The following is a 22,802-nucleotide window of genomic DNA, read 5'->3' as shown; positions in this document are numbered from 1 at the left end:
GACACACAACTATTGGCTATTAATGAAGTTATGCCGGTGGCAGCGGACAGAGCTGTCGCTTCAGTAAAATCTTCTCTCTTTACAAGCCGCGTCTCTTCGAATAAAACACTCGAAATTTCGATAGCTGTCTCTGACATCGTCATCAGGAGCTAAAACTATTGGCTGCTGGGGCTGGCACGGCGTGCTGCCGATACATATGTACACTATTGACCATTAAAATTGCTACATCAAGAAGAAATGAAGATGATAAACGGACATTCATTGGACAAATATATTATACTAGAACTGACATATGATTACATATTCACTCAATTTGGGTTCATAGATCCTGAGAAATCAATAACCAGAACAACCACATCTGGCCGTGATAACGGCCTTGATTCGCCTCGGCATTGAGTCAAACAGAGATTGCATGGCGTATACAGGTACAGTTGCCCATGCAGCTTCAACACGATACCACAGTTCATCAAGAGTAGTGACTGGCGTATTGTGACGAGCCAGTTGCTAGGCCACCATTGACCAGACGTTTTCAATTGGTGAGAGATCTGGCGAATGTGCTGGCCAGAGCAACAGTCAACAATTTTCTGTATCCAGAAAGGCCCGTACAGGACCTTCAACATGCGGTCGTGCACTTTTTTTTTTTTTTTTTTTTTTTTGTCATCAGTCTACTTACTGGTTTGATGCGGCCCGCCACAGATTCCTTTCCTGTGCTAACGTCTTCATCTCAGAGTATCACTTGCAACCTACGTCCTCAATTATTTGCTTGACGTATTCCAGTCTCTGTCTTCCTCTACAGTTTTTGCCCTCTACAGCTCCCTCTAGTACCATGGAAGTCATTCCCTCATGTCTTAGCAATGTCCTATCATCCTGCCCCTTCTCCTTATCAGTGTTTTCCACATATTCCTTTCCTCTCCGATTCTGCGTAGAACCTCCTCATTCCTTACCTTATCAGACCACCTAATTTTCAACATTCGTCTATAGCACCACATCTCAAATGCTTCCATACTCTTCTGTTCCGGTTTTCCCACAGCCCATGTTTCACTACCATACAATGCTGTACTCCAGACGTACATCCACAGAAATATCTTTCTCAAATTAAGGCCGGCATTTGATATTAGTAGACTTCTCTTGGTCAGAAATGCCTTTTTTGCTATAGCGAGTCTGCTTTTGATGTCCTCCTCGCTCCGTCCGTCATTGGTTATTTTACTGCCTAGGTAGCAGAATTCCCTAACTTCATTGACTTCGTGACCATCCATCCTGATGTTAAGTTTCTCGCTGTTCTCATTTCTACTACTTCTTATTACCTTCGTCTTTCTCCGATCTACTCACAAACCATACTGTGTACTCATTAGACTGTTCATTCCGTTCAGCAGATCATTTAATTCTTCTTCACTTTCACTCAGGATAGCAATGTCATCAGCGAATCGTATCACTGATATCCTTTCACCTTGTATTTTAATTCCACACCTGAACCTTTCTTTTATTTCCATCATTGCCTCCTCGATGTACAGATTGAAGAGTAGGGGCGAAAGGCTACAGCCTTGTCTTACACCCTTCTTAATACGAGCACTTCGTTCTTGATTATCCACTCTTATTATTCCCTCTTGGTTGTTGTACATATTGTATATGACCCGTCTCTCCCTATTGCTTACCCCCACTTTTTTCAGAATCTCGAACAGCTTGCACATTTTATATTGTCAACGCCTTTTTCCAGGTCGACAAATCCTATGAATGTGTCTTGATTTTTCTTTAGCCTTGCTTCCATTATTAGCCGTAACGTCAGAATTGCCTCTATCGTCCCTTTACTTTTCCTAAAGCCAAACCGATCGTCACCTAGCGCATTCTCAATTTTCTTTTCCATTCTTCTGTATATTATTCTTGTAAGCAGCTTCGATGTATGAGCTGTTAAGCTGACTGTGCGATAATTCTCGCACTTGTCAGCTCTTGCCGTCTTCGGAATTGTGTGGATGATGCTTTTCCGAAAGTCAGATGGTAGGCCAATATCGCCAGACTCATATATTCTACACACCAACGTGAATAGTCGTTTTGTTGCCACTTACCCCAATGATTTTAGAAATTCTGATGGAATGTTATCTATCCCTTCTGCCTTATTTGACCGTAAGTTCTCCAAAGCTCTTTTAAATTCCGATTCTAATACTTGGTCCCCTATCTCTTCTAAATCGACTCCTGTTTCTTCTTCTATCACATCAGACAAATCTTCACCCTCATAGAGGCTTTCAATGTATTCTTTCCACCTATCTGCTCTCTCCTCTGCATTTAACAATGGAATTCCGATTGCAATCTTAATGTTACCATCGTTGCTTTTAATGTCACCAAAGGTTGTTTTGACTTTCCTGTATGCTGAGTCTGTCCTTCCGACAATCATATCTTTTTCGATATCTTCACATTTTTCCTGCAGCCATTTCGTCTTAGCTTCCCTGCACTTCCTATTTATTTCATTCCTCAGCGACTTGTATTTCTGTATTCCTGATTTTCCCGGAACATGTTTGTACTTCCTCCTTTCATCAATCAACCGAAGTATTTCTTCTGTTACCCATGGTTTCTTCGCAGCTACCTTCTTTGTACCTATGTTTCCCTTCCCAACTTCTGTGATTGCCCTTTTTAGAGATGTCCATTCCTCTTCAACTGTACTGCCTACTGCGCTATTCCTTATTGCTGTATCTATAGCGTTAGAGAACGTCAAACGTATCTCGTCATTCCTTAGTACTTCCGTATCCCACTTCTTTGCATATTGATTCTTCCTGACTAATGTCTTGAACTTCAGCCTACTCTTCATCACTACTATATTGTGATCTGAGTCTATGTCTTGAACTTCACCCTACTCCTTACCACTACTATATTGTGATCTGAGTCTATATCTGCTTCTGGTTACACCTTACAATCCAGTATCTGATTTCGGAATCTCTGTCTGACCATGATGTAATCTAATTGAAATCTTCCCATATCTCCCGGCCTTTTCCAAGTATAACTCCTCCTCTTGTGATTCTTGAACAGGATATTCGCTATTACTAGCTGAAACTTGTTAGAGAACTCAATTAGTCTTTTTCCTCTTTCATTCCTTGTCCCAAGCCCGTATTCTCCTGTAACCTTTTCTTCTACTCCTTCCCCTACAACTGCATTCCAGTCGCCCATGACTATTAGATTTTCGTCCCCCTTTACATACTGCATTACCCTTTCAATATCCTCATACACTTTCTCTATCTGTTCATCTTCAGCTTGCGACGTCGGCATGTATACCTGAACTATCGTTGTCGGTGTTGGTCTGCTGTCGATTCTGATTAGAACAACCCGGTCACTCAACTGTTCACAGTAACACACCCTCTGCCCTACCTTCCTATTCATAACGAATCCTACACCTGTTATACCATTTTCTGCTGCTGTTGATATTACCCGATACTCATCTGACCATAAATCCTTGTCTTCCTTCCACTTCACTTCACTGACCCCTACTATATCTAGATTGAGCCTTTGCGTTTCCCTTTTCAGATTTGCTAGTTTCCCTACCACGTTCAAGCTTTTGACATTCCACGCCCCGACTGGTAGAACGTTATCCTTTCGTTGATTATTCAATCTTTTTCTCATGGTAACCTCCCCCTTGGCAGTCCCCTCCCAGAGATCCGAATGGGGGACTATTCCGGAATCTTTTGCCAATGGAGAGATCATCATGACACTTCTTCAATTCCTGCCACATGTCCTGTGGATACACGTTACGTGTCTTTAATGCAGTGGTTTCCATTGCCTTCTACGTCCTCATGTCGTTGATCACTGCTGATTCTTCCGCCTTTAGGGGCAATTTCCCACCCCTAGGACAAGAGAGTGCCCTGAACCTCTATCCGCTCCTCCGCCCTCTTTGACAAGGCCGTTGGCAGAATGAGGCTGACTTCTTATGCCGGAAGTCTTCGGCCGCCACTGCTGATTATCATAATTTAGGCAGTGGCGGGGATCGAACCCGACTGCTAGTGATACGAGGCCGTTCGGATCCAGCACGGCGTCCGTATTACCCTCCTGAAACCACCGAATCCATATTCTGCTAACAGTCATTGGATCTCGACCAATGCGAGCAGCAATGTCGCGATACGATAAACCGCAATCGCGATAGGCTACAATCCGACCTTTATCAAAGTCGGAAACGTGTTGGTACGCATTTCTCCTTCTTACACGAAGAATCACAACACCGTTTCACCAGAAAACGCCGGTCAACTGCTGTTTGTGTATGAGAAATCGGTTGGAAACTTTCCTCATGTCAGCACGTTTTAGGTGTCACCACCGGCGCCAACCTTGTGTGAATGCTCTGAAAAGCTAATAATTTGCATATCATGGCATCTACTTCCTGTCGGTTAAATTTCGTGTCTGTAGTACGTCATCTTCGTGGTGTAGCAATTTTAATGGCCAGTAGTGTAATAGTAGCTTTGGCTATTTAACTACGAGGGACTGGACCTTATTCAGCATCGTTCTTCATAGCTCCGCAGAGCTGCCTGCTCCACGCAACCGTCTCCTGCCGTCAAGAAGAGTATATCAGCCGTACTTCTATATTATTTTGTTCTTAGGTGGTTTTGATGTCCTTTGCCCTCTAAGAAAGCGTCTTGCGCGTTTCACAGAGTAAATATGGTCGTATGGTGATCCTATAAGGGATCGAAACCGGTTACCAAACGAAACAAATGCTATCAATACTTTTTCCACTGAAATAATTTTAAGATAAGTTGCACCTTACCACAAGCCTCCTAAAAAACCTATCCCTTCCATTTCCTTCGCTCCTAATTATGGCGTTTCATTACTTATAATATTACAGCATTACCCCTAGATTTTAGATAACATTATTGGGATTTAACTGCCATCTATAACTTAAGTAAAAGTAGTAAAAAGCAGTCTTGATCGTATAGTTATTTATTAAAAATGTGACCGTTTCCGGCCCCTAGTAACGGGCCATCTTCAGATAATGTACTGTAAAGACAAAAATTAAAATTGATGTATCGTTACCCATCAGGCTGTTCAAATTTTAATGTTGTGGTCGTTGTTGTGGTCTTCAGTCCTGAGACTGGTTTGATGCAGCTCTCCATGCTACTCTATCCTGTGCAAGCTCCTTCATCTCCCAGTACCTATTGCAACCTACATCCTTCTGAATCTGCTTAGTGTATTCATCTCTTGGTCTCCCTCTACGATTTTTACCATCCACGGTGCCCTCCAATGCTAAATTTGTGATCCCTTGATGCCTCAAAACATGTCCTACCAACCGATCCCTTCTTCTAGTCAAGTTGTGCCACAAACTTCTCTTCTCCCCAATTCTATTCAATACCTCCTCATTAGTTACGTGATCTACCCACCTTATCTTCAGCATTCTTCTGTAGCACCACATTTCGAAAGCTTCTATTCTCTTTTTGTCCAAACTAGTTATCGTCAATGTTTCACTTCCATACATGGCTACACTCCATACAAATACTTTCAGAAACGACTTCCTGACGCTTAAATCTATACTCGATGTTAACAATTTTCTCTTCTTCAGAAACGCTTTCCTTCCCATTGCCATTTTATATCCTCTCTACTTCGACCATCATCAGTTATTTTGCTCCCTAAATAGCTAAACTCCTTTACTACTTTAAGTGTCTCATTTCCTAATCTAATTCCCTCAGCATCACCTGATTTAATTTGACTACATTCCATTATCCTCGTTTTGCTTTTGTTGATGTTCATCTTATATCCTCCTTTCAAGACACTGTCCATTCCCTTCAACTGCTCCTCCAAGTCCTTTGCTGTCTCTGACAGAATTACAATGTCATCGGCGAACCTCAAAGTTTTTACTTCATCTCCATGAATTTTAATACCTACTCCGAATTTTTCTTTTGTTTCCTTTACTGCTTGCTCAATATACAGATTGAATAACATCGGAGAGAGGCTACAACCCTGTCTCACTCCCTTCCCAAACACTGCTTCCCTTTCATGCCCCTCGACTCTTATAACTGCAATCTGGTTTCTGTACAAATTGTAAATAGCCTTTCGCTCCCTGTATTTTACCCCTGCCACCTTCAGAATTTGAAAGAGAGTATTCCAGTTAACATTGTCAAAAGCTTTCTCTACGGCTACAAATGTTAGAAACGTAGGTTTGCCTTTTCTTAATCTTTCTTCTAAGATAAGTCGTAAGGTTAGTATTGCCTCACGTGTTCCAACATTTCTACAGAATCCAAACTGATTTCAATGTACGACTTGTAAATCGCTTCCCACTGGCTGCCATGGAGGTTGTACGTCCCATGCGCTCCCTTTTTCATTGTGTTTAACCCTTAGCAGCTGACTCCAGACGCAATACTGCCACTGATGGCTGAGGAGCTAAGGCTTAGCTCCTCAGCCATCAGAGGCAGTATTGCGTCTGGAGTCAGCACAGCTTTTCCAAGCGTCGTCGTCGATCGGATAGGTGACGATGCATCATTGTAATGTATATTCTTTTTACTGTCTTCTGACTTCCCTACGTAAACCAGCAATTTTAATTTTTATCTTTACAGCGCATTATCTGAAGATGACCTACTAGTAGAGGCCAAAACCGGTCATATTTTTAATAAACGGCTGTGAAATGGGGACTCTTTTTTAATAATTTTGTTTATTACTCCTAGACATTTATAGGACATGACTGACTCCAATGGTTTATCACTATTTCGGCAACTGGATGCAGCCATATTCTTTCATTTGCTGATTTCCCATTGTATCAAATATGAGTAGCGTGGCACTACGAGTACCGTACCACTGCGTGTCTTAGGCTTGACACATTAGGAATGGCTGGACCTTGGGGAGTAACTGGGCATTGTTCGTTTAAAACGTTTTTAAATACATTGGGCCACAAAATTATTATTATTATTACTACAAATGCATGTTGAGCACCAGATAATCATTGTGCATTAAACTGATTTTGTCAAGAGAACACTGTTTCATTAGAAAGAACATAAAATTGAACCATTGAAACTTACAAGACATGTAACAGAATGTGGTTGCTTTTTTCAAGACTCGTTTGAGTTTTATTCAAAAGTCTTAATAAACAGCTTTAAGATTCCTTAGTTGAGAAAAAAATAAAGAAACACACACACACACACACACACACACACGCACCCACGCACGCGCGCGCTATTGTAAACTTTACAAACGGTAAAAGATAGAAATACCAGTCATAACGGGCAGAATACATGCAGGAGTATATTAGACGAATTCGCAATTGCGAATAATGACTACCAGCAGCCGTAGAATAGAATGACGACATTGAAAATTTGTGCCCGACCGGGTCTCGAACCCGGATTTCACGCTTATCGCCACCAATTGCCTCACTTTTTTTCCGTTGTGTCTGGTCGTAGCGGTTGTCACATGACATCCGTTTAAGTTCGTTATTGATACCTCCACTCAGTTTTTTTGTTACAGGGATCAGCCACCTCTGTGATCGAACACTCTGAGCTAATGTGCTGGCACCATTTGCTATCCGTGCACGGCTCAACGGCCAGATTAAAACCTCCATATGTCGTCAACCATACGATCTATACACGTGCGAGTACAGGTCGTAGACATGTGGTTGACGACATATAAAAAAAGCACTCCGTCTTCAGACCACGAGTGACCTATCGGAACAATTCGACCGCCGTGTCATCCTCAGAGGAGGATGCGGATAGGAGCGTGGGGTCAGCACACCGCTCTCTCGGTCGATATGATGGTATTCTTGACCGAAGCCGCCATTGGCATCACGAGGCTGAGTGCACCCCGAAAAATGGCAACAGCGCATGGCAGCCTGGATGGTCACCCATCCAAGTGCCGACCACGCCCGACAGCGCTTAACTTCGGTGATCTCACGGGAACCGGTGTATCCACTGCGGCAAGGCCGTTGCCGGTTGACTTCATAGGGAGGTTTGAATCTGGCCGTTGAGTGGTGCACGGATAGCCAAATTGTAAGGCGACCGCTCGCGATAAGTGGGAATTTCGGGTTCGAGTCCCGGTCCGCCAGAAATTTTCATTGTCGTCATTCGATTCTAAGGCTGATGGTAGTCATTATTAGCAGTTGTGAATTCATCTAGTATGTTTCATAACAGCAGTGCAATATCGTACATACAGAAGTGGTGCCTGTAAGGTAGAATCACCAAAAGCGTGACTTGTGAAACGGAAGTTGCCACAGGCCGCACGTCTTCTGGTCGCAGCGTCCTCCTTGACGTGTTTACCCTGTTGCTCTTTACTCGCCCAGCGAGCTCCAATCACAGTCCTTCATTCACTACGGAGCGCCTCGTAGCCAAAACGGACCGCCAGAGGCCTCGTTCAACGGCAACCGTCAGAAAACTCTCTCCGCCAACTACCCCGGCCTCCTCTGTCTAAGAAAACCAAAGAGACACATCGCAGCACCACAGATATACTCGCGAGTCGGGCGCAAGGTACCGACCTTGCAGCACGGCGCAATAAGTAGTTCAGCTTTTAACACCGCACTCGCTAGTTCGTCTGCTCTAATTTTATACTTGAACGAGAGAAACCAGGTTGTACAATACGCAGATTTTACGCAACTAGTCACGAAGTTCGTCAGTGTTCGGTCGCCCCTATGGCTCCGACCGTGCGTGATGGAGCGAGGACACCCACGTCGAACAGACGCACGCATGCATTCGCGAGCGTGCCGAGCCGGTTCCATTCATAACACGGGTGGACAGCCACCTGCGAAACCTGTCTAATTGGCCGGAGCAGTCATTAATCGGAGACCGGCAATAGGCGGTGGGGCGTGCGCGCCGGCGCGATCGTATCTGGCCAGAGAGAGCGGACAGGGGCGGTGAGGAGAAGAGGGGAAACGGGAGAGAGCGAGACCTTCCAGGGGGCTTGCCCGCTCGGCTCACCGCGGCTCGCATGACGGACGCGGGAGGGCAGCTCGGCTGTTTGCGTAACGAGCAGAGCGGGGAAGCCGCTGTATTAATTAACAGCTCTAATTGAAGCGGCCGGTATCGACTCGCACCTGCGCCCCCTCCAATAAGTAATAGCGAGACCAGACGCGCACGCCCGCCGCCGCGGCTCGCTAAATGACTGCAGGCGAAAGGAGTCGCGCGCAGCGCAGCTATCGGCGCCGTGCATCGCGCCGCGAGGACATTCGGAACGCATAGCCGCGACCACTTATCTCGCCTCGACACAGCCGCGGACGGAGGCATTACGAAACGCGGGCGAATAAATCTCGTGCGCGCCGTGATCCGATCTTGACACGTGTGGAAATTAACGAGCGTGCTGGGCGACAGCATTGCGGAGCCAAGTCGCCGGTCTTCACTGCGTCGACGAGCTCTTCATTGTCCCTCACCTTGTTCGATGGTGTCAGTGAGCAACTATATTGTTTGCACTACGAGAATTACTCTAAAACGTCTGCTGACTCTACACTTACAATACGTTATTTTGAGAACTAGCTGTTACTACTTTTCTACCACTACAAATTTTCTTTTACTGTTAACGAGGGAAAGAAAGGAAAAAGAAAATACGTAAATGATGGTTCTTGTTGTTGCTGTTCCATGTGGCAGGGTCACTGCAGAAACACTGAGCCTGCGTCACCTGAAGTAGCGTACAAAATTATGCCTTCTTAGATTATTGAATTAAATACATCATTAGTCACTCTGTGGTTGTTTGCTTCTACTACCTAAGTACTATATTACATCTCTAAAGTGCATGCCCACTGCCCTCAATGTGTTACTACATCTATAAATAGTTCTACATGTTGTGTGTGTGCTGTTCTGCTGTACGTTTGTGTGCACGATGCAGTTTCCCCTGACCAGTGCCATAGACTGGATGGGAGCCTTGTAATTTGTAGATCGTCTCTTTCCTCTCTTCCTATTATATTCTTCTAAATTACTAAAAATTATTATTTTAACACTCCGTTTTCTACAAATATTTCTTCGTAACTCATTGGTATGACACCTGTTTTATTGCTCAAAACCAATTTTCATACTAATAAGGAACAACGCACTATTGCATGTGAAACTGTATCATGTACGACCTACTTTTTAAAGTATCAGGCAGTATGTCTTTTAATATGCAATAAATGCAATGAAATGCTCTGCTGCTACCTGATTGTCCACGTGTAACATACATGTGTACACCCATACTACTTGTACAATCGGTATTTGTCCATTTAGACTATTGCTTCACCAAGGCCAGTCCTCTACAACCAACTTTCTTAAATCGAAAACACCCATATGGCTTCAGCATGAAGCCCATACTTCAATGAGATTTTCACTCTGCAGCGGAGTGTGCGCTGATATGAAACTTCCTGGCAGATTAAAACTGTGTGCCCGCCCGATACTCGAACTCGGGACCTTTGCCTTTCGCGGGCAAGTGCTCTACCAACTGAGCTACCGAAGCACGACTCGCGCGCGGTACTGCCAGTACTTCTGCCAGTACCTCGTCTCCTACCTTCCAAACTTTACAGTAGCTCTCCTGCGAACCTTGCAGAACTAGCACTCCTGAAAGAAAGGATATTGCGGAGACATGGCTTAGCCACAGCCTGGGGGATGTTTCCAGAATGAGATTTTCACTCTGCAGCGGAGTGTGCGCTGATATGAAACTCCCTGCAGATTAAAACTGTGTGCCCGACCTAGACTCGAACTCGGGACCTTTGCCTTTCGCGGGCAAGTGCTTTACCAACTGAGCTACCCAAGCACGACTCACGCCCGGTATTCACAGCTGTACTTCTGCCAGTACCTCGTCTGCAACCTTCCAAACTTCACCTTCGAAATGGCGTCCGCAGTGGAGATGCGTTCCACGTAGAAGTAAAGCTGTGAGTACGGGGCGTAAGTCGTGCTTCGGTAGCTCAGTTGGTAGAGCACTTGCCCGCGAAAGGCAAAGGTCCCGAGTTCGAGTCTCGGTCGGGCACACAGTTTCAATCTGCCAGGAAGATTCAAGCCCATACTTACTTGCGCTAAGTCTGACATGAAAGTATTAGAATAACGGAGACTGCATCTACGCCTGGTGTTCAATAAGTATTGTAAAACAACTTTTCTTAGCCAATTTCGCTTGAAACAAATGCAGAATATGTTAAAGACAGAATTTTCCCACTTTAGTCTCTACAGTTTCACAAAGTTCCGATAGGTGACGGCGCTATACCTAACCTTTGAAATGGCGTCCGCAATGGAGATGCGTTCCAAGTAAACAGCAGTCACTGAGTTTCCTTTGGCAGAAAACCAGAACATCGTAAATATTCATAGGCACTACCGACGTGTTTCACGTAATCAGGGTGACTGTTAGGGGAGGCGACTGTTGTCATCGCAACAAGGCTGGGCAAACCTGTCCGATCTCCCGCGTGCCTGCGTCCACGTACAGCTGCGACCCATGCAATATTGGGACGTGAGGACACTCTCATTCGAGGCGATCGACGGATCACACGCTGCTCAACTGGACGTCCGCATTACGTGGATAATGGGGGAGATTATTCATGCAGCCACGCGTTGGTTCCGACGTCGACCAGTGAAATTGTATCATGCAGGCATACAGAGGCACTTCCATTTACGTGGCGTAACATCGTTACGTTGAATGGAGATTATGTCGCGAAAATATTAAACAGTTTTCAAGCCACAATATAATATGGTGTATTCGAATCATGAGTAAAACCAAACTTACTGAATGACTCTCGAACGAACTCCCTACTAACATACACTATATCCACACACTTGAAAGCCAGTTAATTTCTTTTCTACCCGGCAGATAAGTTTTTTTCTGTATGAGGACCTGATATAAAAATTTAGTAGAACGAGATGTAACTCAGATTAACTGAACCCGAATAGTTCCGCAACGAACCCATCTCAGACTGTGTCTTCTTCAACAGCTAAATCACCATCCTCTGCCGGCCGGTATGGCCGATCGGTTCTAGGCGCTACAGTCTGGAACCTCGCGACCACTACGGTCGCATGTTCGAATCCTGCCTCGGGCATGGATATGTGTGTGATGTCCTTAGGTTGGTTAGGTTTAAGTAGGTCTAAGTTCTAGGGTACTGATGACCTCAGAAGTTAAGTCCCATAGTGCTCAGAGCCATTTTTGAACCATCCTGTAAAGTGTTTACTTTTTATCTGGATTGCACATGTACACATATCATAAATATAGTTATAAATAAAAGAAAGACAACGAGATTGTATAAATAGGAACGGGCTGGAATCTGCAAACAGAGTGGTCTGATGTCACAGTTGTATCGACCAACACCACATTCTTTTCATTGTTGTATGTTGGAAGCATGACTGTATTGGGAACTTCAAATAATATAGATATAAAAAAAAAATCAATCTCGTGTACTCAGTAAGCCACGGCTAGCATTAATCGAATACACACGCGCTACCGACGGGTCTTAGATTAGATTTACTTTCAGTCCAATTGATCCGTAGTGAGGAGGTCCTCCAGGATGTAGAACATATCAGAAAAACAATAATATATGACAAATATTTACAACTGAAACACATAAGCTAATAAACCTTCCACAGATCCCAAGTGGAATGATCATGTTTTCTAATGAACACCGTATGAAAGAATCATTTTACAAACACTAATGCACTGAATTTAAAATTAAAAAAAGTTTTATTTTAATTATAAGGTAATAAATATGTAATAGAACTACTATAATACTTATTTACAATGAGCACATTACTGCACTGACATTGTGCAGAAGTTATATGGTACTCACACACACACACACACACACACACACACACACACATATTTACAATGAACACATTACTGCACTGTGCAACGTAAACTTTCAGTAATGGTGGTAGTAAAAGTCTACCTAAGTAGGTAGATCACCGTCGCTTTGACATGTCCTACCGCTCCTGCAAGCTACCGTCTGTAGTAAATGGTTTCTTAAATTCGTGTGGTCCACGAAATTACTGGCCCCTGCGAGTTATTGCTGGGTATTAACGATTTCTAGCGGAAGGTTTTAACGAACCGGTAGAAATTTGAACGCAACGGATAACGCATTTTTTTTTAACCACTACAGAAGGCACCTATACAGGGCTTAATAGGCAGTATATAGCTCTTATTTGCTTTCATGACCCAGAATTCGACTGTGGTACTGACTGCCACCTATTCTTTATGATGGAAGGAGTAAATAATCAATCGAGGGTAGAGATTAATTGGTATTTATTCAGTACCGATGGTACTTCAACAACTAATCGTGCTTCTCTTCCAATGTACATAATCAAAACCGGTCTCTAGTTAACATGGTTCAGTTTCGCCATGTAATTATGGAATGGGGCAGAGGAGCGCAGACTTGACTTCAATGTAATTTTATACAACCGTACAATTATACCTAAACCCTCGGTTATTACATTAAGTTGCTATAGATTACTCAGAACAAGTTCCACAAAGACAATACAAGCAAAACTAGGACAGGGTGGACGAGTATTTCGCAAATCTTTATCAAAACAGTGGGCATTAAAATCTTTTCCTAGTGGCACGAGTATTTTACTTAACGCGCAACATCGCCAACAAATCAAATCGTTATGGAAGTGCACAAGAAACATCACTTCAATGGCCAAGTTTCAGTAGCCAACAGAAACCCAGAAAAATATGGACACACACGATTATTCCTTCCCTATTTTACACTCGCTCACTATGGTATAATTAGTCATCGTGTACAATATATTTTCAGACCGAAACTACAAATTATCAATGCGGCGGTTGCTCCAACCGACCACGTGGTGCGAAAGCAAGTTCACAAAGAAAACATATGGAAAATAAATAAAAATACCCAAAATATTACTGTAAATGGAAGAGCAGATAAAAATACATTGAACGAGTGAATTTCCGTTAATCACAGAGCAATAACATGACCGTGAGCTTAAGGCACATGGTGCGTTGCCTGAACAAGGCACTAACGCAAGGTCTACTGAATTTCGAGTAAATTAAGATAATCGATTCCCTTATGGGGTTCAGTGGTAATTTCGCACCTGATTTCAACATCTGGACTTCATTACAGAACAGATATCAGACAATTTAATACCTAAGTTAACATTACCAAAGAGAGAGCTGCGTCTCCATGTCTGTCCAGCACCACGACCCAGGAACAAGTGCTCTTCCAACCGAATTCGCCTAACCGTTCCGCTTACAAACGTGGTGGGGGTGGCGCGCCAACCTGACAGAGCCAATACTCGCGCCTACGTGTCATCTTTGCCCTGACCTACAAACTTTGTCTCTGCTTAACTTATTCACGCTTGAGGGGGGGGGGGGGGGGGGGGGGGTTGGTACTACCCTACCCCAGAACGACCATTCACGCAGTGTTACAATCTGTGCCTAAAGCTTTCTGCTAGTTCACACACTCAATCATTTATACCGTCCAGGCCGCACAAAGGAAAGGAAAAGGGGAAACGTGGTACACAACATAACAAAATTCAACACATAACACTCTTTAGTCCATTCTCTACTTTGGGACACCAGCTGAGGCATTACCTGCAAGAGAAGAAACTCTTGCTAATAATTTCTGCGTGCTAGAAATTTAATAAAACATTGGAACGGTACGACAAGTTCCGTTTCACACGCACACACACACACACACACACACACACACACACACACACACACACACGCTTACTTACAATAAAGACATGACTGCACTGAAATTGTGCAGAAGTTATATTGTACTCACATATATACACACACAAATCAGTTGGTTCATCATTGAAGTGGAAGGAGTTGGCCACCACTAAATCCTTTAGGCTTCTCTTAAACTGAATTCCATAGACTATTAAGCTTTTTATGGCTGCTGGCAGGTTATTGAAAATGTGTGTTACTAAATAATGCACACTTTTTTTGTACAAAAGTAAGTGACTTTAAATCCTTGTGAAGATTACTCTTATTTCTAGTAGAGATTCCGTGAATTGAAAAAGTGATATATTTTTAACAACAAATTTCATTATGGAATAAATATATTGGGAAGCAGTAGTTAGTATCCTTAGTTCCCTAAACAGGCTTCTGCAGGATGTTCTTGAGTTCACACCACATATAACCCTTACTGCACGTTTTTGTGCCTGGAAAACTTTAGCTTGGCTTGATGAATTACCCCAAAAATAATCCCACATAACATTATGGAATGAAAGTAGGCGTAGTATGCCAGCTTTTTCATTTTTATATCCCCTAAGTCTGACACAATTCGCATTGCAAATAGAGATTGGTTAAGACGCTTCAGCAGTTCCGTGGTGTGCTCCTCCCAGTTGAATTTATTATCAATCTGTAATCCCATGAATTTAACTCTGTGAACTTCTTCTATCTGCTTGTCATCGTATGTTAGGCATATACTCGTGGGACACCCCTTACAAGTTCTGAACTGCATGTAGTGCTTTTTTTTTTTTCAAAGTTTACTGACAGGGAACTGGCTAGGAACCAGTGATTAATGTCCACAAATATTTTATTATCTCTCTATGACTACACTTGATTTTCTATTTATTGTAATGTTTGTATCATCAGCAAACAAACTGAACTTGGCATCTGGTAATGTTAGTGATGAAAGTTCATTGTTATAGACAAGAAAAAGTAAGGGCCTTAAATGGAACCTTGTGGGACCCCACATGTAATTAGTTCCCAGTTGGATTATCCACGATAGCTTAATACATGTCTCTTTCCTAATAACACCCTTTGTTTCCTGCCAGAGATATAAGATTTTAACGATTTAGCAGCATTTCCTGTTACACTATACTACTCTAATTTATTTAAAAGAGTATTGTGATTTACGCAGTTAAATGCCTTTGACAGATCACAAAATATGCCAGTTGCCTGCAATTTTTTGTCTAATGAATTAAGCACATTTTCACTGTAAGTGTAGATAGCCTTCTCAATATCAGAACCATTTAGAAATCCGAACTGCGACTTTGACAGTATATTATTTTAGATAAGATGGTTATAAAGCCGATTGTACATTACTTTTCCTAAAATTTTTGAGAATGCTGGCAAAAGTTAAATTGGACGGAAATTTGCTGCTATTTCTTTATCTCCCTTCTCAAACAGTGGCTTAACTTCAGCACATTTCAACCATTCAGGAAATATTCCACTGATAAATGACTGGTTATAGAGACAGCTTAATATGTTACCTAACTCGGAATCACAGTGTTTAATTATCTTTGTTGATATTTCATCATATCCACTAGGTGTTTTTGATTTTAAAGCTTTTATGATGGACATAATTTCTGCTGGCGTAGTGAGGGTCAAATTCATAATATGGAAGTTACTTGAAATGTCTGGTCTGAGGTATTCCGTAGCAGCTTCTACAGAACCTGACAACCCCATCTTTTCAGTAACAGTTATGAAATGTTTGTCAAAAAGTTCTGCAACAGTGTGGACTTCTGTCTGTCGACTACGAGTTTGTGAACGGAAGGGTCACGTTTCTAATCTCACCTCTATACAACATATGCACGTAAAAATACAAATGACATAGTTAGCACATGATTTTCCATGCATAACTGCTGTAGGCGGAACACCACAGGTGTCTACATCATCGTGCTTCCGCTGTTTGTAGCAACATGATAATAAGACAAATAATCGAGAATGATATTTTCACTCCGCAGCAAATTGTGTGCTGATATGAAACTCCCTGGAAGACTAAAACTGTGTGTCGGATCGATACTCAAATCCAGGATCGTTTTCTTCCGCTAACAGTGCTCAGCAGACAGAGCTACACAAGCAGTTCCTCATTTCCTGTCATTCTGGAAACAGCCACGTAGCTGGGCTAAGCCAAAGTTCCACAAGATCGAGGAGAGCTAGTTCTGCAAGTTTCGTAGGAGAATTTCTGTGAAGTTTGGAGATGGGGTGCCAGTGGTAGTAAAGCTGAGAGAATGGGTTTTGAGGCTTGCATGGGTATCTTAGTCAGTAGAGCACGTGCCGCAAAAGGGAAAGGTCCTAGGTGTGAGTCCCTGTGTGGCACACGGTTTTAATCTGCCACGAAGTTTCAAGACATGTAATGCATTAGAAAAGTTACTGGAGGCTGCTATCCACGAGCGGCCTAGACGGAAATCCACCCCAGAATGCCTTAGGTCGACCTGCTCTGCTAAACCCTGTAACTGGGGTGGGAGTCTCCAGACGTCAAGTACTGAGACCCACAGCGGAGCTACGGAACTCTACCGAAGTGTTTAGCATTAGCGACTTTTTCTTTGTTCGGAAGAAGGACGCAGCAAACTTGGCGAAGAAAGTGGTCTCGAGAGGACTATGGACAGAGGTTTGCATATATGAACAGCGACAGTCGATTGCAATAACACAGAGGGACAGGGATATGGGCAACGGTAGTTCTCTGCGGTAAGTCGATCGTACGTAAACGTCATACACATTCAAATGATGAGAGATTGCGGAAGATACAGACACGCTACAAATTTAAATTTTGCGTTCACATTTTGAATCGTAAAAGTAATTGATTTTATCTGAATGAGCTGCTATGCTAAACTTTTGAATTAAATTACTTGGTCAAGAGTGTGGTTGGGCTAAAGGAACGAAGTTCAGAGTCTAACACCCAGTAATCTCCCGTCGACGACTAAGTCGTCAGAGCAGAAGCTCGATTTTTTTTCTCGTCAGTACGAAATTTACTGACAGACTGTACATAATGTATCAGCGTGACGGCAATACCAGCCCAAAGCCGAGAATACCGCTTGTAGCACTATGACACGGAAGAAACCGGCCCGAATCCCCGAATGACATCGTATACGTGGTCTCCAGACGAGTTGTAAAATCCATCTCCACTAGAGTCTGAGTAGTGATCTAGGGGCGGTGGCGGTACGAGAATTCCCAAGATAAAGGCTATGTGGGCTTCTGTCCGTAGAAACTCAGCGGGGGGTTACGCCCATTTGATTGCGAAAGTGATATAGATGATTAGAAAAATAATGCATTATGGTATGTATTTTAGCGTAACTGTTTGTGTCGTTGGTAAAAGTTTGTCAGTATCTGAAGTGTCGTATGAGGATCATTTTCAGTTTTTTTTTTTTTAAATAATATAAGATTTATGGGTCTATTGAATTTATGAGACTACGGGAAGGGAAACACAAAATTTTATAGATTTCTTCTGGGCTGCATCTTACACTGATGGTTGCCTTAAGCGATGGCTTATTGGTCTTTTCGAGTATATCGAGGAGCGTTTGTTACAACCCGAAATTGTTTTGTTTACTTTTAAAAATCTTTCAAGAGACCAAGGCCGAAAATACAACTATGTTGGCACGCCTGATGATCATTTTTGCGTTGTCTGATAGCTTTTCACTCTTAGAGGCTGATTAAATCGACCTCAGACCCTATCGATTGCACTAGCTCTGTGGGATCTCCAGTAAATATTTTGTCTACAGTGATGCGATGTTCTTTGACTGAGTAATACGAAGTGAAGTACATACCATCAACAATGATTCAACGATTTGGGTAATGCCTTGGCAATGAAGAGAATCGCCTGGGTTTCGTTGTGATTTTTTTCACTTTCCAGATGTTGCAACGTTAGCTGGATTTGTCCAACTGCCCGGGAGCTGTTCCGCGTCACCTTGTACCTTGCTCGACATGGGAGGCTCCGTCCACGACACCTAACGTTCAAGATAGCGCAACGGCGACACGAAGCAGGCAGTGGAAGAAACACACTCAAAAACAAATTTTAATAATTGGTAGATACTTTGGTGTCCAACACTTGTTCTAAGACAAGTGGACCATGTCGATTAAAAATTTGCAAACCATTTTTACTATTAACAACAGGTTTTTTAATGAACTCCTTCAGCCATTGATATTTCCCTAGAACAATTATTGTTACATGGAGTGCTAATGAACTGGCATTAGAAAGGATTATAGTGAGACTGAGTCACATGATACACATATTATGTACAGTGCTACCTAGTTTTGGCTATGAAACATACATAAAACCCAAACACACTGAAAATACGAGGTTCAGCAGTTGTTAGCTTATATTGCTGTACCCCAACGACCCTGTCATCATGACTGAGATGCCCTGTGGAAAACGTTCTCTATGTTCGTCACCGACAGAACCTAGGTCTTTGGAGAAGAAGTCAACATGTGTGTTGAGGAGATGAATTTTGAGGGATATGTTATTTCCCAGGTGTTTGTACCCACGGATGTATGCACTGATGCACTTTCTCACGATGTTTACTTGGTAAGCAGGTTTATAATCTACAAGGAAATTTGGTGCAACTGTTCTGAATACGATCCATACACTCAGTATCATTCATTAAGTCTTGCAAGTGGATATCACAAATTATCTTAATTATTCGTGTCCCTATGGACACACGTTCTTTCTCTTGCACTTAAGGGAACTCTTGAAACTTGTTGCAGTTACCGAAAAGCATCCGAGTCGTTGTGTAGTGTCTTCACGAAATTTTTCACGAGTCCCAGCTTGATGTGAAGTGGGGGTTGATAACTTTTTCACGGTCAATTAACGGCATACGGAGGACATTTTTATCTCCTGGTTGCATTCTGTTTCTGACTGGCCAGTTTTATTATGCACTGTTGCTTTCTACTTCTGCTGTCTCCCTTGCAGACTCTGTTCGCATTCGCATGAGCACCACAGATACACAACACTTACTCACGATAGCGTATTTTTCCAAGAAGTAGCCACATAGTTTCATATGTATCTTTCAGGTCGGTAGGGAATCAAAATGCTAGTAATACATATTTGTTTCAGTTCTGTAAAAATACTGCTTTCAAACTTGTTTTGGATGAGTCATGAACAAGCCCCATTTACCAATGTTGTGTTTCACCAAAGTGCTTGAAATTAGACCTTCAACATCCGTACAGTAGCAAATAGTGTCGTTCTTTGCGAAAAATTTCACAAATTCTTTGTGTCTGTGGCGAAAATTTGGAGTTGTTGCACCTGGTACAAATGGCAATAAATATGGGGTCTGGACGTCGGGTGCGAAGTGACGTCCAAGACTTCTCAAGTGTCCCCCAATCGGTCCACTGCTAGATCGGTCCGGTTGCTGCCCTTGGTCGAATGGGAGGTCCTTCCAGGGAACAGCAGCCAGTGGAAGACTACACGGAAAACAATGGAAAGGAGTCTTTGATTTGTCTGACATACAGTTATCAGTCGTTATCTATGGCTGATAACATTGCTCAGCCAACTGCAGTCGTTTCCCCTACGCCAGAAGATGCCTCTCGGCCAGTAAGCTACGGGTATTCGCAGAGGGTACGATTACTGGTGGTTGGTAATTCTAGTGTTAGTAATGTAAATTTCATCTTAAGTTATTTCATTTTAATGTATCTCTTTGAAACAGTCTCTGACTAATAATAAGCCTTTAAAACAAAAGCTTAAAATATCAAGGTGGTAAAACCATTTTTAGTTCTGCGACAGAAATGTTAAAAGCATTTACAATAAATCTATTAAAACTTATAGCTCGGCGTACAGATCTATTTTTACAAACCTTTACTGTTACATGTAACTATAGTGCCTTAGAACAACTTGCGACAGAAATCATGATAATAAAACGAATGACATGATCATTAGAAAACAAACAATTGTTGTATCTAGCACAATCTGGTTCGGCCAAAACATTAATCTATAGTTCTACCATTAACTCGCTGATTCTACCATTAACTCGCTGATGCATCGAATACTGCGACGCTGCTTTTATGGATGCGGCTGAAAAAAAATGTGCGGTACGCTTAGGCTGATTCGAAACCTGTGTCAACCATTGACGGCCACCGTGCTGCAGAATGTAAATGGCGCAATATCGCAGCACAAAGAGCCGAATACATCCTGCGCCGAATGGAAATGTCTTTGTTGCAGTGGATCTCAGTCGTATTATTTAAGTCATTAAACGATGCCGGGCATTCGTGGATCTATACGGCAGATTAACTCTTTGAAAGTACTGTTTTGCAGCAACTGACCGCCACATCGGAAATACTCGTGGCAGCTCCAGTCGAAATTGTCACTACGCACCTTGCAGATGTGCGATCTCAGTGCGGCACACCACTAAACACACGCCGACACCCGGAATATCAGTCTAAAGTCACTCGGGCTAAGGCACGTAAATGACTGCTGGCCGAGACTGCAAGAGACCGATCTTCGTAGGCCACCACCACGCCACCTTGGCGGGCGCTGCAAAGAATGTAGGCCTGCGGTGACATGCTGAGTAAATCACATTCGATCTATCGCACTGGAGACATTACAAACTTTGCTCACTGACAGGAATAAATAATGCAGATAATTCGTTTAAAACTAATTGGGGTATTACTATAGGGGAGTCACGACAGTCAGTCAGTGTACAAGCTACCAAAACACCTAAACTAAATGACAACATCTTGATTGGTAATCGATAAGCTGTAAACACTTACAACAATTACTTTCTAAAAGTAGCAGAAAAAAAGGGTTAAATGGTTCAGTTGAAGAAACAAGAAAGTATATTAAAATATCGTTACGAAAACCTTTAAGCAATCAGAAGTAGCAACAACATCCTTCACTGGAATAAACAAAACTATAAAAACTCGAAAAAACTAAAGCTCGTCTCGATTTCATGAACTCTGAAAGAGAATTCTTAATTTTTTTTCCGATTTAATACCTCATTGGCATATGCAGTGCATTGGCACAGGGAATTAAAACATGCAACTGTTAAAACAGTTTCATAAGAAAAGCGACAAGACAAATTGAAATAATGATTGTCTAATTCCCTTACTGACATCTTTATTTCCCGAAACATTCGAAAAAGTATTGTAATCAAGGGTAGTCTTACACTTAAGTGGAAACAATCTACTTATCATACCACAGTTTGCTTCCCAGAAGGGTTGCTCGACTGAGAACGTTATTTATACATTCACTCATCAAACAGTAAAAACCTTAACTAATAAAGTATCGCCAGTTGGTGTTTTTTGTGATTTTTACGAGGTGTTTGATTGTGTAGATCGTGTTGTTCTCTTAGAAAACTCAAGTTTTATGGAACTGAAGGATTTTGCACACCTGGTTCGAATCATATTTGACAAACAGGATGCGAAAGATAGTGCTGCGTAAAGCAAACAATGACCGGAATGTAGAAAATTTAATAACTGCGGAGAAATCGCAAAGATAGTCTCAGGATTCACTTTTGGGTCTACTCTTACTCCATATTCAGGTGAAGACCTTCCACTTAATATTCAACAAGCAAAATTTGTTCTTTTGACAGATGATAATAGTGTTATAATAAATGCCATTAGAAACAAAGCAGCTGAAGAGATGGCAAACGATTTTTTCCAAAAACATTATTTATGGTCTCCCTAAATTTTGAAAAAACCATGTTGCATTCAGCTCTGTACAACAAAACCAAGAATTTGTGTTGCACAAGAGCAGGAGTCAGTAAATAGGGTATAAGGCTGCAAATTTTTGGGTGAACATATTGATGAAAACTTGAACTGGTAGAATCTTATTACTGAGCTTCTCTAACAATTAACTTCAGTTACTTTTGCTCTTCGCATAACTGGTGCCCTGGAAACAAACGAATCAATCTCTTGACATATTTTGCATATTTCCACTAAATAATGCCTCATGGTATAATTCTTCTGGAGTAACTCATCCCTTAGAAAGAAAATATTGACTGCACAAAAGGTAGTAGTAAAAATAAATGTGGCGTTCAGCCACAGAAGTTATTTGGGTACCTCTTCAAACAACTAGATATTTTAACTGCGCCGACACAATACATATGAAATTCGTCATAAATAAGCTATCATAATTTGAGAAGAACAGTGATATCCATACCTACAACGAAAGAGGGAACAATGACTTCTACTATCCGTTATTATAGCTGTCAGTGGCTTAGCATTTCCGTATGCAGCAACAAAGAATTTCTTTATTATTTGCCCAATAGCATAAAATATCTGACTGGTACCAAAGCCAGTTTTAAATC

At 42.2% G+C, this 22,802-nt stretch overlaps 1 pseudogene; it reads right to left on the bottom strand.

Annotated features, from left to right (window-relative positions):
* Window positions 1–7,754: 7,754 nt before the first annotated feature.
* On the bottom strand, window positions 7,755–7,872 carry LOC126485312 (5S ribosomal RNA; annotated as a pseudogene).
* Window positions 7,873–22,802: the final 14,930 nt, after the last annotated feature.

The sequence above is a fragment of the Schistocerca serialis genome, chromosome 6 (genome assembly GCF_023864345.2).
Source record: "Schistocerca serialis cubense isolate TAMUIC-IGC-003099 chromosome 6, iqSchSeri2.2, whole genome shotgun sequence".
Taxonomy (NCBI): domain Eukaryota; kingdom Metazoa; phylum Arthropoda; class Insecta; order Orthoptera; family Acrididae; genus Schistocerca; species Schistocerca serialis.
This window is presented reverse-complemented; position numbering and strand designations above follow the sequence as displayed.